Source organism: Trichosurus vulpecula, chromosome 7, assembly GCF_011100635.1.
Source record: "Trichosurus vulpecula isolate mTriVul1 chromosome 7, mTriVul1.pri, whole genome shotgun sequence".
NCBI lineage: Eukaryota > Metazoa > Chordata > Mammalia > Diprotodontia > Phalangeridae > Trichosurus > Trichosurus vulpecula.
Window position 1 is genome coordinate 187,411,663 of NC_050579.1, and position 15,543 is coordinate 187,427,205.

Consider the following 15,543-nt stretch of genomic DNA (forward strand, 5'->3'; position numbering starts at 1 on the left):
GATTGATCAATGAACAGATTCAGCTATAGTCTTGTACTCTGGGAATTGGTGATGACCCAGCCCAACTAGCTCAATACATCTCTTTGAATATTCACAACATCACACAGTGCTCTGGGGAAATAGAAAAGGTCTTTGATTAATTTGGAACACACCAAAATTCACCTGAATTGAGGCAACAACTGCAACAGAAGCAACTGTATACAAACCAAATTGCCAAAGAAACAGATAAATATCCAAAAGAGTTTGGATCTCTGCCTACCACTCCAAGTGAACAGCATCAAAGGAAAATACAGAAAGATCACTTAGTTGCTGAATTCACAGCTTCACTAACAAACTTCCAGAAGGTCCAAAGACAAGGTGTTGAGAAAGAGATTTTGTTGCCAGAATAAGAACCAGTTCCAGGGTCTCTGGTGATTTTCCTGAAGATAATTCTAAAGATGGGAATATTGTGTCTTGGAAAAGTCAAACCCAACCCCACTCTCAGCTGCAGGATGAAGACATTACAGAAGATAATCTCTGTCTCATTCAAGAGAGAGAATCTTCCATTAGGTAACCTCAAGCTGATATTATGGATATAAATGAAATATTTAAGGATTTAGGAATGATGGTTCATGAACAAGGAGATGTGATAGACAGCACAGAAGCCAATGTATGAAATAGCAAGGTACATATCCTACAAACAAACCAGCAGCTATCAAGGGTTGTGGATTATCAGTGCAAGTCCCAAAAAACTCCATACATCAGAATTTTATTGTTGTAATTGGACTGGTAATTCTTGAAGTCAGCATTTGGGGATCTCTGGGAAAAAATTAAAAGGAGGGTAGTGTTGCACTACATCATCTAAACTATGTAGGAAAATGCCTCTAATTGTAGTTTTTATCATTGTGTAACTGTTGAGTAAATGGCAGTTTCCATACTTGATCATTTTTTATTTGAGGGTAAGTTTCCTTTGTTCTAAATACAACATTTTCTAGTATTGAAATGTTTTCTAAATTTTTCTGTTGTCATGTCCTTCAATTTAGCAGTTACTAAATTTTTGTCCTCATTCAAATTTACTATAAGCCCATTATTTAATTTGTTGACTGTTAATTTTTGTTATTAAAACTGTTGTACATACTTGTAACTAACTTTCTCTTGGCCTAAGGAAAATATCTGATTTTTGCTTCAGTTGGAGCTAGTGGAGGAAATATTGTTAAGTAATTTTAAAAATTGGTTAACAAATCTCTGTGCTAACCTACTCTTTCTTTGATGATTCATTCTTCTGATACCTGTATTAAACCAGAAAAACAATATATGGACACTTTCTTAATTTGTCTCATATTTCTGATGTGCATTTATTAAGCATTTGCTATAGTGTGCCTGATAAATACCTCTACAATGAAGGGCGGTGGTGATTATATGGACTGCATTTAGCTCTTTATTCTATTTGGAGAAGTATAATCTTTGTAAATATTTACTATGAATTTGGAGGAAAAAATTATGAAAATGCTATAGCTGATAATTTTTGGATTCCAGAGAGCTCAACTTGCTGTATGATGGACTATACAGAAAACAGCAACCCAAGTTTTTTGGTGTTCTTACTTATATCTTACTCACTCAAATCTGGTTTGGGAGTGACTCTGTTCATGGATCAAAATTGCCACCATTAACTAACACACTGGCTGGTTTGCTGATCCCAATCCTTGACTGCTTCCAGAGAAAGAAGTGCTTCAGCATCTTGATAAAGTTCAAATGCAAAAAGAAGCTTCTGATTAGTCTTCACATACCACCACCTCCTCATCCCTGCCACCTCATGGGCTTCATCAAAGAAGATTTGGTACTGAGTAGCATGAGCTGTCTCTTCAGTAGACTATAAATAGAGAAAACTTCTGTTCTGAATCTTTTATTCCTTCTGAGCATGTAACTTGGGATTCTGATAGCTTTCCCTTGGTTCTCTCATGGCAAGGAGAAAATTATAGTTGCTTGCACCTGGCATCAAAAGCATGTACTGTCAAAGTCAACCTAAAGCTGGACCTTAAGCCTCTAACTGTCTCTTCTGTCCTGGCTTAACTGTTCTGCTCTTTCTCATTTGTGCCATTTTGTACCATCCTTCATTAGAATGGGCACTGAGTGTTTCACCAAGGAACTTATAAGCAATTATCTGAAATATTGTAAAGTGGATTCTTTCTATTCTGATTCTGTATTTTATAATGTTCCTGTACAGCAGTTTAACAGTGAATGCACTGTTTACTTGGCAAGCTATGAGACTTTAAGTGGAAGCAAATAAAATTAACCAATTTAGTGAAATGTAACTATGCAGCCAAAATAAAGATGATTGAAGAAGAAGAAGAAGAAGAAGAAGAAGAAGAAGAAGAAGAAGAAGAAAGAGAGAGAGAGAGATTGAGAGAGAGAGAGAGAGAAAGGGAGGGAGGGAGGAAGGAAAGAAGGAAGGAAGGAAGGAAGAAAGAAAGAAAGGGTCAAGATTTGGGTCAGGGCTGAAGCAGCTAACCTCTGAGGTACTTTTTACCTAAATTATTGCAACATTCTGCAGTTGACCTTGTTACCTAATGTCTTTCCCATTCTAATCCACACTGCACACAAGGGTCAATGTAATTTCCCTTAATGCAGATCTGACCACGTGACTTCTCCATCAATCAACACCAGTGGCTTCGTATTGCTTTTTGGATAAAATACAAATGACTCTGCAAAGTTTTTAAGGCCCTTTCCAATCTGGCTTCAACATATCTTTCTAACTTCATTGTATATTAATTCCTTTCAAATACTCTGTGATACAGTCAATCTGTACTCTATTCTGTTCCTCACTCACAAAGGCATTCATCTTCCATCTCTGGGCAAATGCCCAGAGATGGGACTGGCTGTCCCACATGCTGAGAGTACACTGCTTCCTTATCTCTGCCTCACTGATTCTCTCTCTTCCTTTAAGATGCAGCTCAAGAAGCATCTTTTACAAGAGGCTTTTTCTGATCTCCCTCAACTAAAAGTGTCCTCCTTACCGACTACCTAAAATTGAACTACTTTGCAGATGTTTTTATTTACTTTACATTTATGTTGTATGTATATATATATATATATATATATATGTAAATACAGATACAGAACCCATCCCAGTGGCTGTGTATAGTGTGCACTTAATAAATACTTGATGATCACCAAATAAGTCTTTGATTCTATTATTGCCATCTCTAAGATATTCACTTAACACACAAGAATTCTGTTGAACCAATCATTGTAATAATGGACCAGAAACAGTAGATGAGGAAATTACTTTTTAGGAATATTTCCACAACCTGAAAAGAAGGGAGAATAAACAAAAGGAAGTCTTCATAGTGGTCCTAGCTTGAAAGCAAGTATCCAAAATGTGTGTCAACAGAAGTAGCCAGGACAAAGGCTTAATACTGGGTATCCTCCCTGGGATGGACTTTGTCATTCCTTTCCCTTTGGGATACAATAGAACTTATCATTGATATCACAGCTTGGCATGGATCCATTAATGCATATATAGATGTACCCTGTCTGAGCTATTCATTGGTTCCATAGAAACACAAAGTCATTATAAATAATGATGTAGGAGGGAAAATAGATTCCCAAAGTCAAAGTTTGGAATATGATATCTTGAAGTAAGAGTATAAGAGAAGGAAAAGATAAGAGATAATAAATGAGAAGGGATGATTATGAATTGAGAAAGGAGAAGGGAGAGACAAACATATAAGACATGTACCAGCATGGGAATTCTCCTCTCTCCTCTTATATAGGAAGAAGTAGGCACCTTCTCTGAAACTGCCTTTAAAGAAGTTTCTAATTGGCCAGACACATCACCATTCAAAGAGGGGGAGTTTCTCAAGGAAACTGTGGGGAAGTCAACCACCATTTATGACATTTAGCAGAGTTTGATTATAATGTGTTGATACCATTATTGTGTGATTGCATTGATTATGGCAACATTATATGGGATATGCCTATTAACCACATTTGTTGTAGTTAAGCAGAGAACATTTTAAAATATGAGTCAAATAAACAAATATAACATATATATTATACATGTTGTATGTGTGTGTGTGTGTGTACAGATAGATAGATAGACAGATAGATAGGTAGATAATATGTAACAAATACAACATGTTTTACACTAACTAGCTTGATTCACCAAAAAGCTAAACGGGACCTTGCTGTAATGAAAGCCCTGCTGGGCTTTAACTCTAGCTGTGAGGGCTTAATTTAAAAAGAATATCCTGTTACCAGAAAAAACAGGAAGCAAATCTTCAAAGGTCTCATATACGTGTTTTAAAAAATGATAGGAATCCTCAGCCTGCCTATATGATGCCACGTGAGGAGATTAAAGTGGAAAATAATCTGGCCAAACTTCTCATTGTTTCCAAATAACTACTGGTTCCCATTGCAGTGAATAAGCTCAGGGAATATAAAGACCTGAGGGGACCTTAGAGGTGATCCTAGTCCATTTTTGCACTTTATATCTAAGGAAACTGAAGACCAGAGAGGTTAAGAGCATAAAAGCAAGTCTTTCCCAATTAACCTCATTTTCTTTTGCAATAGAGTTATTAAACAGATGGATCGGGGAGATGTCATGTACGTGTCGTATCTGGGATTAAGAAAAGAATTTGACAAAATCTTTTATGATATCCTTTCAACAAGATAAAGAGACTAGATAAAAATACAGTTAGGTGGATTTGCAGCATGTTGAAAAATTATACAGAAAGCAGGACAAGTAACAGATGAATGTCAATACATAGGTAAGACTTTAATGTAGAGTTCCAAAGCTCTTTCTCTGACACTTTCCTTTTCAAGAATTTTACGACCAACTTGAATGAAAGCATAATAGCAATTATGCTTATTGAATTTGTCAGTGACACGAATCTAGTCAGTATTTAATCTGGCAAATAGCAGAAATAAAATTACTTTAATAATATGAAAAGATGGGCTAAAACAATACAACAGAACTAAATAAGGACAAATTCGAAGTCCTGCATTTAGATGCAAAAGATTAATTGAACAAATAGGTATGGCAAAGAAGTGGCTTGATCACAGGCCCTCTATAAAATGCCTTTGGGCTTTGGTTGACTGCAATCTCAAAGTGATCCAAAAATATGATATAGTTAATAAAATACCTGATTCAACTACAGGCTATATTTGTGAAATTATGGGAAACATCTGAAGGAACTATAATTGTCTCACTCTAATCTACTCTTGTCTGAATATATTGAAAGCAGCATGTCCAGTTCTGGTACCATAATTTAAGTGGAATATGTATTAGGCAAGTGTGTTCTGAGGAAGGTGATGAGAATGGAGGACAATATAAGCCACATTATATGTCAAATGTTTGAAGGGATATTTAGCCCTAGAGAACTGAAGAATCAGTGCCTCCATGATGATTTTCTTCAAATAGTTGAAGGACTCTGATTTGGAAGAGAATTATTAGACTTATCTCTGGTGACCAGAGAACAGAAGTAGGAAAGGTGAGTGGAAGTACTAAAAAAGCAAATTTTGGTTCCACATAAGGAGGGAAGGGAGGATAAGATAAATCTACAAATGTACTAATATATAAGATAGAGGAACTAGTTTAAATTTGGCACTCCAAAAACTCTACCCTTTATGAGTAACACAAACACTAAAGTAGCAATATGCAAGAGTAGAACCTACAAATAGGAGGTTAAAATAATGTGATAGAAGTAAAAAAAAATAAGCAAATAAAAACTTCTCGCAAAAAGGCACCATGAAATACAATCACTTAAGATGTTGGGGTTGATAGGGAATAGATTTTGAGCCATATTCTTACCTAAACAGGGAAAAAGACAGATCAAAAAGGTGGAGGATAGTTAAATAAGTTAACAAATGATAAAGTGAATTAATTTAAATAAATTTCAGGACCATGGAATAGGACAGGTAAACAAGAGTGGAGTTGAGGATGGGTCAGAGAGCTGTAGGTATAGAATAAATATGTTTAAGCAAAAGTGGCTACAAGTACAAAGTGCTCACTTAAAAAAGAAAGACAATAAAAATGGGTACAAAAGAAGTAAAAAAAAAGGACCACATAAGCTTAAAAATAATAACCTTAAATATGAGTGGATATAACAATCAAAAAAAATTAAAGAAAATGTTAAATGTAGTGCTTAGCACAGTGCCTGGTAAATAGTAAGTGCTTAATAAATGCTTTATCTGTCAGCCAATTTACTGCATAAAAGACATGTCTAAAAGAAAGAAATATATAAAATGAAGATGAGAGGCTATGACAAAATTAGTTATGCTTTAGGTGATTCCAAAAAATAAGAATTGCAAATACACTATCAGACAAAGTAAAAATAAAATTTAACAATATCAAGATTTATGATTAGAAAAATTATATTACACTTAAAAGATCATATAGTCAATGAAATAATGCTATTACTAAATGTCTATGTGCCAAATGCCATGTTATCTAAATTTGTAAAAGAAAAGGTAATGAAATTTTAAGGAAATGTTGATCGCAGTAATAAATGCAGAGGTTGTTAATGTTACTCTGAGAGCTGGATGAATTTAATATAAAGAAAAACAAAAAATATGTAGACTGAAAAGATAGCTAAAAAGTTAGATTTTTAAAACTTAGATCTTTCTGTTGACTTATCTGCCAGTTGGTAGGTAAATACCAGGCTTTTATTCTTAAACTTGCTGTTATGCCATCTTTTTTTCTTAAATTCCTACTAATTTATCTCTAGCTTTACTCCTTTTTCTTTTAAACCGCCTCCCTTCCACTCTGTTGCTGCATTTTTCTGTACAGACCCACAGGACTGGCTGTTTTTAGCTTCCTCATGTTGGAAGGCATATTTTTTCTGGGTCTGTTAATTTGTAGAGTTGTTTTACAAATAGCCACTCCCCCTTTTGACAGTCGTGTGCATTTTAACAACAACCCATGCCAAAGGAAATTTTGAAAAGGTATATTTAGCATGAGTCTAGGGAAACTATTTTGCTGTTGATATGGAATTGACTTGGGCACAGGAAATGATGGTAAAGAGATAAATAGACACAGGTAAACAGTGGGGTCCCTTAGGAATCTGTACTGGGACTTACATATCACTTTTTAAAATGAACTCTAAGGATTTGGGAGTGATATAATGCCAAGCCTATGGGGAAAACAGCAAATCGAACTCAGGAGACATGTGCAAGATGATGCCTTCAGAGGATAATAATACAAGCTTTGCTCATTAAAAATATTAGACTGGGACCTATTTGTTAGGACTTAGGACAATTTCCTGCCATGTAGCTCTTGGGCCTGGAATACAGGGATGCAGTTCTGGTTACACCACCTAAAGAAAGCACCTAAAATAATCAGGGGATAGAACAGCTTCTATTTGAGGGCAGAATGGGAAAAAAAGACTCTAGTTCAGGAGGATAGGCATGATGAGAAGCATGCTAAAGACTTCTGAGATAATAAAATGCATCCATGAACCAGCACTTCACTCTTAACATGTTCAGTATTCATAGGACCATAAACTGACAGCCTGAAGGGACTTCAGTCACTATTTAGTCCAACACCCTCATTTTATAGAAATGGAAACTTAGGCACAATGAGGTCAAGGGACTTGGACAAGGTCACAAGCTAATACATACAAGAGGCAGGATTTCAACCCAAGTCCAGATTCAGTCCTAGAACAAAGGATTCCTTGGCTTGGTCTCCTTTTTTGAGACCAGGTCACCCCAAACTTTGATTAGGAAAGGCAAGTATACAAAAGAGCCCTTCCCTCAGAGAGTTCTTAGCTCAAGTTGGTTTCTGGTTTATGGAGTAAAAGAAAGCAAGGACTCCTGCCCCAGCAGATGCCTTGGGGACTGGGAATAATTACGTTACTCAGTTATACCCTCCATAAACTGCCTAACTTCCAGAGGTTGGAGTCTGGGGAAATTGATGAATTCACATAGAAATATTGGCAATAAATAATATAACCCAACATTAATATTCCTCATTTGGCTTCTTTCAAGCTCCAACTAAAATCCTATCTGCAATAGGAAGCCTTTCCTGTTAATTCTTCTCTCTTTTAGTTACCCTCTATTTTATATCCTATACATAACCTGTTTGTGCATGTGTGTTTGCTTATTGTCTCTTCCATTTGATTATGAGTTCCCTGAGGTCAGGAATTATCTTTTGCCTCTTTTTGTATCCCTAGCTTTTAGCACAGTGTGTTTAATAAACATTTATTGATTGATTGATGACATCCTTTGCAGATCTTTTATGTAATTCTCCATTTGCTAATATGGAAGCCAGGCAGCACAATGAATAGAGCACTGGGCTTGAAGTCAAGAAGACTCATGTTCATGAGTTCAAATATGGCCTCAGACACTAACTATATGAGCCTGGCAAGCCACTTAACCTTGTTTGTCTCAGTTTCCTCATCTGTAAAATGAGCTGCAAAAGGAAATGGCAAACCATTCCAGTATCTTTGCCAAGAAAGCCCCACAACAGGGCAGCTAGGTGGTGCAACGAGTAGAGCACTGACCCTGGAGTCAGGAGGACCTGAGTTCAAATCTGGCCTCAGATACTTGACACACTAGCTGTGTGACCTTGAGCAAGTCACTTAACCCCAATTGCCCTGCCTTCCCTGCTTCTGAAAAAAAAAAGATTAAAAAAAAGAAAGCCCCACCAGGGGTCATGAAGAGTCAGACATAACCAAAACAACTCAACAACAATAGAGTATACTCTATTTATGCCTTCCATTTACTTCTCTGTTCACTGGACATGACCTTCACCTTTATTTCTTTAGGAACAGTGGCGTTCTATGACTTGTAGTCACTAAAACCAAATTTTCTCTCAAGAAACAAAAGTTTTCATGAGGTTTTGTTTTTTGCCCTGAGATCTCAGGAACAGCCTGAACCTCACCTACTCAGCCCTTACATTATATTTTAATTGTGTTGGTTTTACTTGTTGTTCTTAATATGTTTCTGTTTCCATCAGGGACATACAGGTATTCCTTTTGAATCACATTTAATACCAATTAATTCCCATGATGAGAAACCCAGAACCATGACTCTTGCTAAAGAAATGGATCTTAAATGTCTCAAAGACTAAGTTTGTAATCCTTCACCAGGGAAGTAATTTTGTCAATTTTATTTAAACTGCTATTATTATCTTTGTCCAAACTTAAAGTTTCATAAAAGAAGTAGCACATATACTTGAATAACGGACATCAATTCACTGAATAGATATGATGTCCTAAGAGTTTTGCCCAAAGATAAAAAAGGCAAAAGAGGATTTCTCACCTATAAAAAGTTATAGGCCAACAAAACTGGTTATGTAAGGACAATCCAGGAAAACTATGTGGCTTAATTTGAACTTTAGAATTTCTAAGCCCAAAATTAAAACCAAGGAAAGAAAATAAGATGTTGTGAATTATTTCCTACCAATGAAACTTAGACCTCTTTATGTGCCCAGCCTTTTTTTAAAAAAAGTATCTTCTCATTAATATCATAAAGAGAACATTGGAATGGGAATCTGAAGACTTGGGTTTTAGCCCTGCTTCTACTATTCACATGCCAGGTGACCACAGTCAAAAGTCTTCATTTCCTTAAACCTTGATTTCCTCATCTAGAAAATGGTAAGAATATTACTTGTGTAATCTTCTTCACTGAATTGCTGTTTGCGAACTTCTTTGCAAACTATAAATTTCTATATAAATTAGAGTTTTATCATTCTTATTTCCTAGTCTGTTCAGACAGCAAAAACAAAGCCTATCCGATGTATGGCCTTTATGTTGCATGGGTAGCCACACATAGTTAAAAGACATGGATAAAGGTTCCCTGAATGTCAAATGGACCTTTATGGCAGATTTTTTGGAGGATGTGGATAAGACTTAAGCAGGGTAATAAGATACAGAAAAGTTATAATCCACAACCTTGAGATATCTAAATGACACAAGAAGATATGAGGAGGTTGAACTTAAATGGAAAGATGTTACAATTTAGTCAGGAGTTTTTGTGGACAAAAACTAGAAAAATAAATCAATAAGAAATGATTTAGTGGGATTTTTAGTCATTCATATTTGGCCTGCTTGTCAAATGACAAACATGGAAGGCAAGAGCAAGCCTAGTCAAGAATACAAAGTCCTTTGTAAAGTATTGTGCAGCAAAATGGTGGAAATGATAAGCTGCATTACCCTACAAAACAATAAAAAGCAGTGGAGGGAAACTGCCATGATAGGAAACCATGTGTGACCTACATAAATATGATTGTCCCAATAGCGTTTATTCATGAACTTGAGAGGAGATTAACAAATGGAAAAAGGAACAGATTGGTAATTGTTTCCAAGATGATCTAGTCTCCAGATTGCTAATAGTGGAATTACCATATTTTAATTTTAACACTCTGTACCTAATATGAGGAAAAGGAAATAGCACTGAAAAGTATGAAATTAGGAATAATATCTGGACCTAAGTATACAAGAAGAAATCTGTGTTGGAGAAAATGCAGTTTTGAAAGTTGTGAGGGACTGATTTACAAGAAATCTCAAACTGAAAAAGATATAAAATAATTATTAAAATCACACATATTAATACAAAAAAATTTCGCAGAAAGACTTCAAGAACTAGTTACCCTTTCAGCAACTTTCTCATCTCTATGAAATCTCCATTAGGATATTACACAGACATATTGAAGGCATCCTTGATGAAAATGTGAGGAAACAGCTTGGCTATTGCAGATGGTTTTCCATAGCGGGTCAGAGCTTCACAATCATACACTTGACTGAATGAAAAGAAAATACCATGTTTTGCTCTGCTTATTTTTTTCTCATGAAAAAAAGACTCAACAGAGGAAAATTTAGCCTTAAAGACTTCTCTAATGAAGTGTCTGCTGTGCATGTGTTAAGATCATATGAAATCTTAATCACATATAGAATGTAAAGTTCTTGAGCCCAGAACTGCTTCTCATTTGTCTTTATATCACTCACAAGTAGTGCTTAATAAATTTTATTGGGTTAAATTAGGTTGGATTATATTGGCTTCTTTGATAGATTCAACCACAGAGGTAAGTTGATTCTTTGAGTCTATTTCAAGTGAAGCATAAAGCAAAAACAAATGTGATCTTACCAATGGTTATCATTATAGTGAAAGATGTCTGGCATGGAGTCTAAATAGAAGAGAAAATCTATTGATAGAAAAGTCTTCCAGCTTTTCCTGTTTTCTCTTACCATTATGTTATTTGTATCAACCCCAAGAATACTTAAGGACTTTCACGATGAGATCCAAGACCATTCAAAAAAGAATAGCCTAACAATCCACACAAAAATACCCAAATGAATTTTAAAATCTCCACTTCCCAGGAGATAAAGTATACTGTGGTTGGATAGGTCATCCATTAAACTAGTTACTCTGTACATTTATCCAGCACACAGACTGCAGGTGGACAATCAGCTGGTTTTTGAAGTTGAAGTCAGAAAAAATAAGTGTTTGTTGAAATTAAATGAGCTGGATCCAGAACTGAATAGAAAGAAGAGAGTGGGTTGGATGGCATTTGGGAAATTTTTCAGTGATTTCACAGAATGAAAACTACTCCCTGACATAAAAACCCATCTTTTAACCATCAACTATCAGTATTCTCCCTGAGATTCTGTATGCCTTTTAATTATATAACATGAAAAAAATGAAGAATCAAAATCATAGGTAACCCAAAGGGCAATGGAGAAATGCATAGTGGGTGTGAATAGAGCCTGAAGCATATTTTTAAAAATTGGTTTGTGTGTGGGAAGTTGAGCAAGAGATTATCACCCAGCAAATGTATGATCTGGAAAAGCTGTGGGATAATCATGCAGTAAACATAATGGATAATAAATGAAGAATCTGAGTGGCTGACCCACATCTACAAAATATAAAAAAAATCCTAACACTGTCTACAATACATTATAAGAAGATATAGATGAGAATCACAAACAATGAGCAATTATGAATGGAATGGAATCTGTACCAGCGGAGGGAGAACCTGTGTTAGTAACATCATAAATCCATTAAAATATGGAAATATCAGCATCATGGTTATTATTATCATTATTTTCTTTATTTTTTTTCCTAGCGTTCACCTATCACCAATCCTATGAACTGGCTGAATTCTGCCACCATCAGCAAAATAGTGTGAAGTAGACACTAGTGACCAGTGCCATGCCAGGAAACTGAATCCCTTCCATTTTAATTGTCTTAGGAAGTTTCTGAAGATCACCTAGCAGAATAAGGTACCAGACACTGAGATCCTTACTCAAACTAAACTGCCAAGCATTCAAACTCTGCTACAGAGAGCACAATTCCGATGGGCTGGCCACAGTTTTGAATACCAAAGGTAGGCTTGACAAAAAGACTATGTTATCAAAAATTCACACAGGGCAAGCACTCACATGGTGGTGAGAAGAATTGATACAAGGATACTTTCAAGGTCTCTCTTAAGAACTTTGGAATTGATTGTGAGACATGAGAGACACTGGCACAGCATGGCATGACCACATCAGAGAAGGTGCTGTGCTCTGTGAACAAAGCAGAATTAAAACTGTTCCAAGGAAATGCAGGATACACAAATTTAGAGAATCCACCCCAAATGTTCACACAGACAATTTGTGCCCAACCTGTGGTAGAGCATTTAGAGCTTGCATTGGTCTAATCAGCCACAGTCAGATCCACTGAAACTTGATTCTAGCATAATAATGTCATTTTGGTCCTCTTCGAGGATGAAGGACAACAACCAACCATCCAGGGGGAGGCATGATGGAATGGAAACCAAGAAGAGTTGCTGATGGAAAAAAAGAATCGAGAATCCTCTTGATTCACAAAAGTTTAGTCAGTTGGTGTAATTATATATATATATATACAAGTACATATATGTGTGTATGTTTGCGTGTGTATATATATATGTATATACACATACACATATACATATACATAAACATACATATTATTGTGCACAGAAGGAGTTTCCCCTACTAAGTTGAACTTAGTAATAATGATGATAGTCTATGTTGGTATGGAATTTTATGGCTTATTGACAAGTGTGTGCTAGAGTCAGCTCTAACTGCCTTGCTTTGAGCTGATTGTGACATTTTCAATGTGAGTGCTTAGACCTCAGAAATTAATGCTATAAATCAAGGTTTGATTTATTGTTTGTTGATTGTCTAGACTTAAGTGCCAATAATGTAATGTAAATGCAGGTGAATACATTTTTTTCAGGAGCCCAGCTGTTGAATATTTACCAGCATACCCCTGCTTATAAAGCACTAATTTATATTCATGTATTTTATATCACCTACATAAGCACTCATGAGGTAATGCAAATATTATCTGTTTTGTATTTTGTAAATAAGAAAACTGATATTGAATCAAATAAAATGACACACCTACAGTCACACAGCTAGTACTTAGAGGAGGATCCAGAGCACAACTCTAAATTTTTCTATGCCAAGTTCAGTGATCTTTCCACTGTACCACATTGCCTTTCTACAGTAATAATAACTCATGTAGTGCTTTAAAGATTTTATTTTGTCCAGAACTGTGATTTCATTGGAATAGGAACTTGTCGAGAAACTACCTCTACCAATGCAAATCTCCAGTTGTTCTGTAACTGCTGTTCTGAATTACCTGGGGCACTGAGCAGTGAGGTGATTTCCTCAGAGTCATACAGCTTTAAGGCTTATAGAAAGTTTTAAGTCCATGATCTAATTTGTTACTGGAAACAAATCAGTGACAGGGAAGATATAGTTACTTGCATTAAATACATGAGGGAATTAAAATACTGAAATGGAAGGAAGGAAGGAAGGAAGGAAGGAAGGGAGAAAGGGGGGAGGGAGAGAGGGAGGATTTATGTAAACGCATACTATGTTCCAAGCACTCCACCAAGTGCTATACAAATATTATCTACTGTGATCCTCACAACAACCCTGTGAAATAGATGCTATTACTATCTCCATTTTACAGTTAGGAAAACTGAGGCAAGCAAAAATTAAGAGATTTACCCACAGTCACATAGCTAGCAAGTGTCTGAGGTCATTTTTTAACTCAGTTATTCTTGACTCCAGGCCCAGCACTCTATCCACTGAATCACCTAGCTGCCTCCAAAATTCTCCTTTTGCTTTCTTTTAAGAGCCCTTTACTCCTTTTTTTAAAGCAAAAATGTGATTTGATACACAGGGTGCATCTGTAAGGCCTGGACCATAATGTGAAGTCATGTGAAAGCTTATGTGATTATCATTTTCTTCTTTCACTAGTGCAAGGAGATATACCCCATGGACAAGACTGCTAGCAGGTACTAAGAGAAATATAATCAATGTTTATATGTCCATGAATAACAAACATTTCCAAAGTTAACTGCCCTGTTTGGGAGCTGATCTGCTTGGGTTTCAAATTGCAAAATGCCAATTCTCTCTCTTTCTCTCTCTCTCTCTCTCTCTCTCTCTCTCTCTCTCTCTCTCTCTCTCTGTATGTATGTATGTATGTATGCATGTATATCTCTCAAAATAAAAGTTTGTTAGTTCCTTCAGCTCTCCAGAGTATCATTGTGTGAGAAATATAGCTGTGGGAACTTCCTAGGCAGGGTCAAACTCTGAGGAGGACCTAAGTGATAGCCCCTTAAGACAGCTGTGGGGATCACAGAACTCCCTAGGCAGGGTCAGGAAATAAGCTCAAGATGTGCTTCTGCAGCTCATTGCTTTCCTGGTTGCATAGCCTTAGGAAGATCCTTGTGATAGCCCGCTCTCCCTGAAAGAACTCGAAAACCGAGTGGGCAGAGGAAAGCGGTTTGTTACACTTCTCATGAGAGAGTGGGTGTGGTGTTCACTAGGAACACCCACACAAATACAGAAGCAGGAGTGAGGTTAACCAGTTCTACCCCCCTTGCCTGAATTAGGATTAGTTTACATTCTTCATTTCCCTATATTCCCTTCTTAAGATTATGCAGATTACATAGGCATGGTAGTGAAAGTACTTCACCAGGCATGACCCCTCAGGCTTGAACTGTTTGTCCCAGCCTAGTCTTTCTGGTCCAACTGGTTTGTCCCAGCCTAGCCAGGATGGCCATTGTCTTAGTAAGTGAGCTCCCTCACAACTATTGATTATCTCCAAATAACTTCTGTGGGAGCAAAACAAGATACTATAATATCCCTGCTTACAATTGAACGTCTCCTTTGGTATATTTCATTGTTTTCATAGACTATTAATGTTGGAAAGTACTTTAATGTGGGATAGACCTCTAAGATCATTATTTTTTCATAATTTCACAGATGAGGAAAATGATACTTGGAGAATGGAAAGGAGTAGATCAAACTACAAGCAAAAGTAGAACCAAAACCCAAGTGTTCTGATTCTCGGTCTAAGATTCTTGAGCATCATATTATTACTATAATTTTTAAAGTAAATTTTATCACTAAGTTTTGGTTTTGCTTCATCTACATTTCCCAGTGTAGTTCTCCTTTCACTTCACAATGGTGAGTATACTGTATCATAGGACACAAAGATGCCTTCTATGTTGCAGAGCTGACAGGTTGGTGACAGGGGATTTCTGATGGACTAAACCTTTCACCATATTCATGTTCCATT

The 15,543-nt window shown here is 36.3% G+C and overlaps 1 pseudogene; it reads left to right on the top strand.

The window, feature by feature from the left end:
- Positions 1-813, top strand: part of LOC118857738 — an 89,869-nt pseudogene extending 89,056 nt beyond the window's left edge.
- The last annotated feature ends 14,730 nt before the right edge of the window (positions 814-15,543 follow it).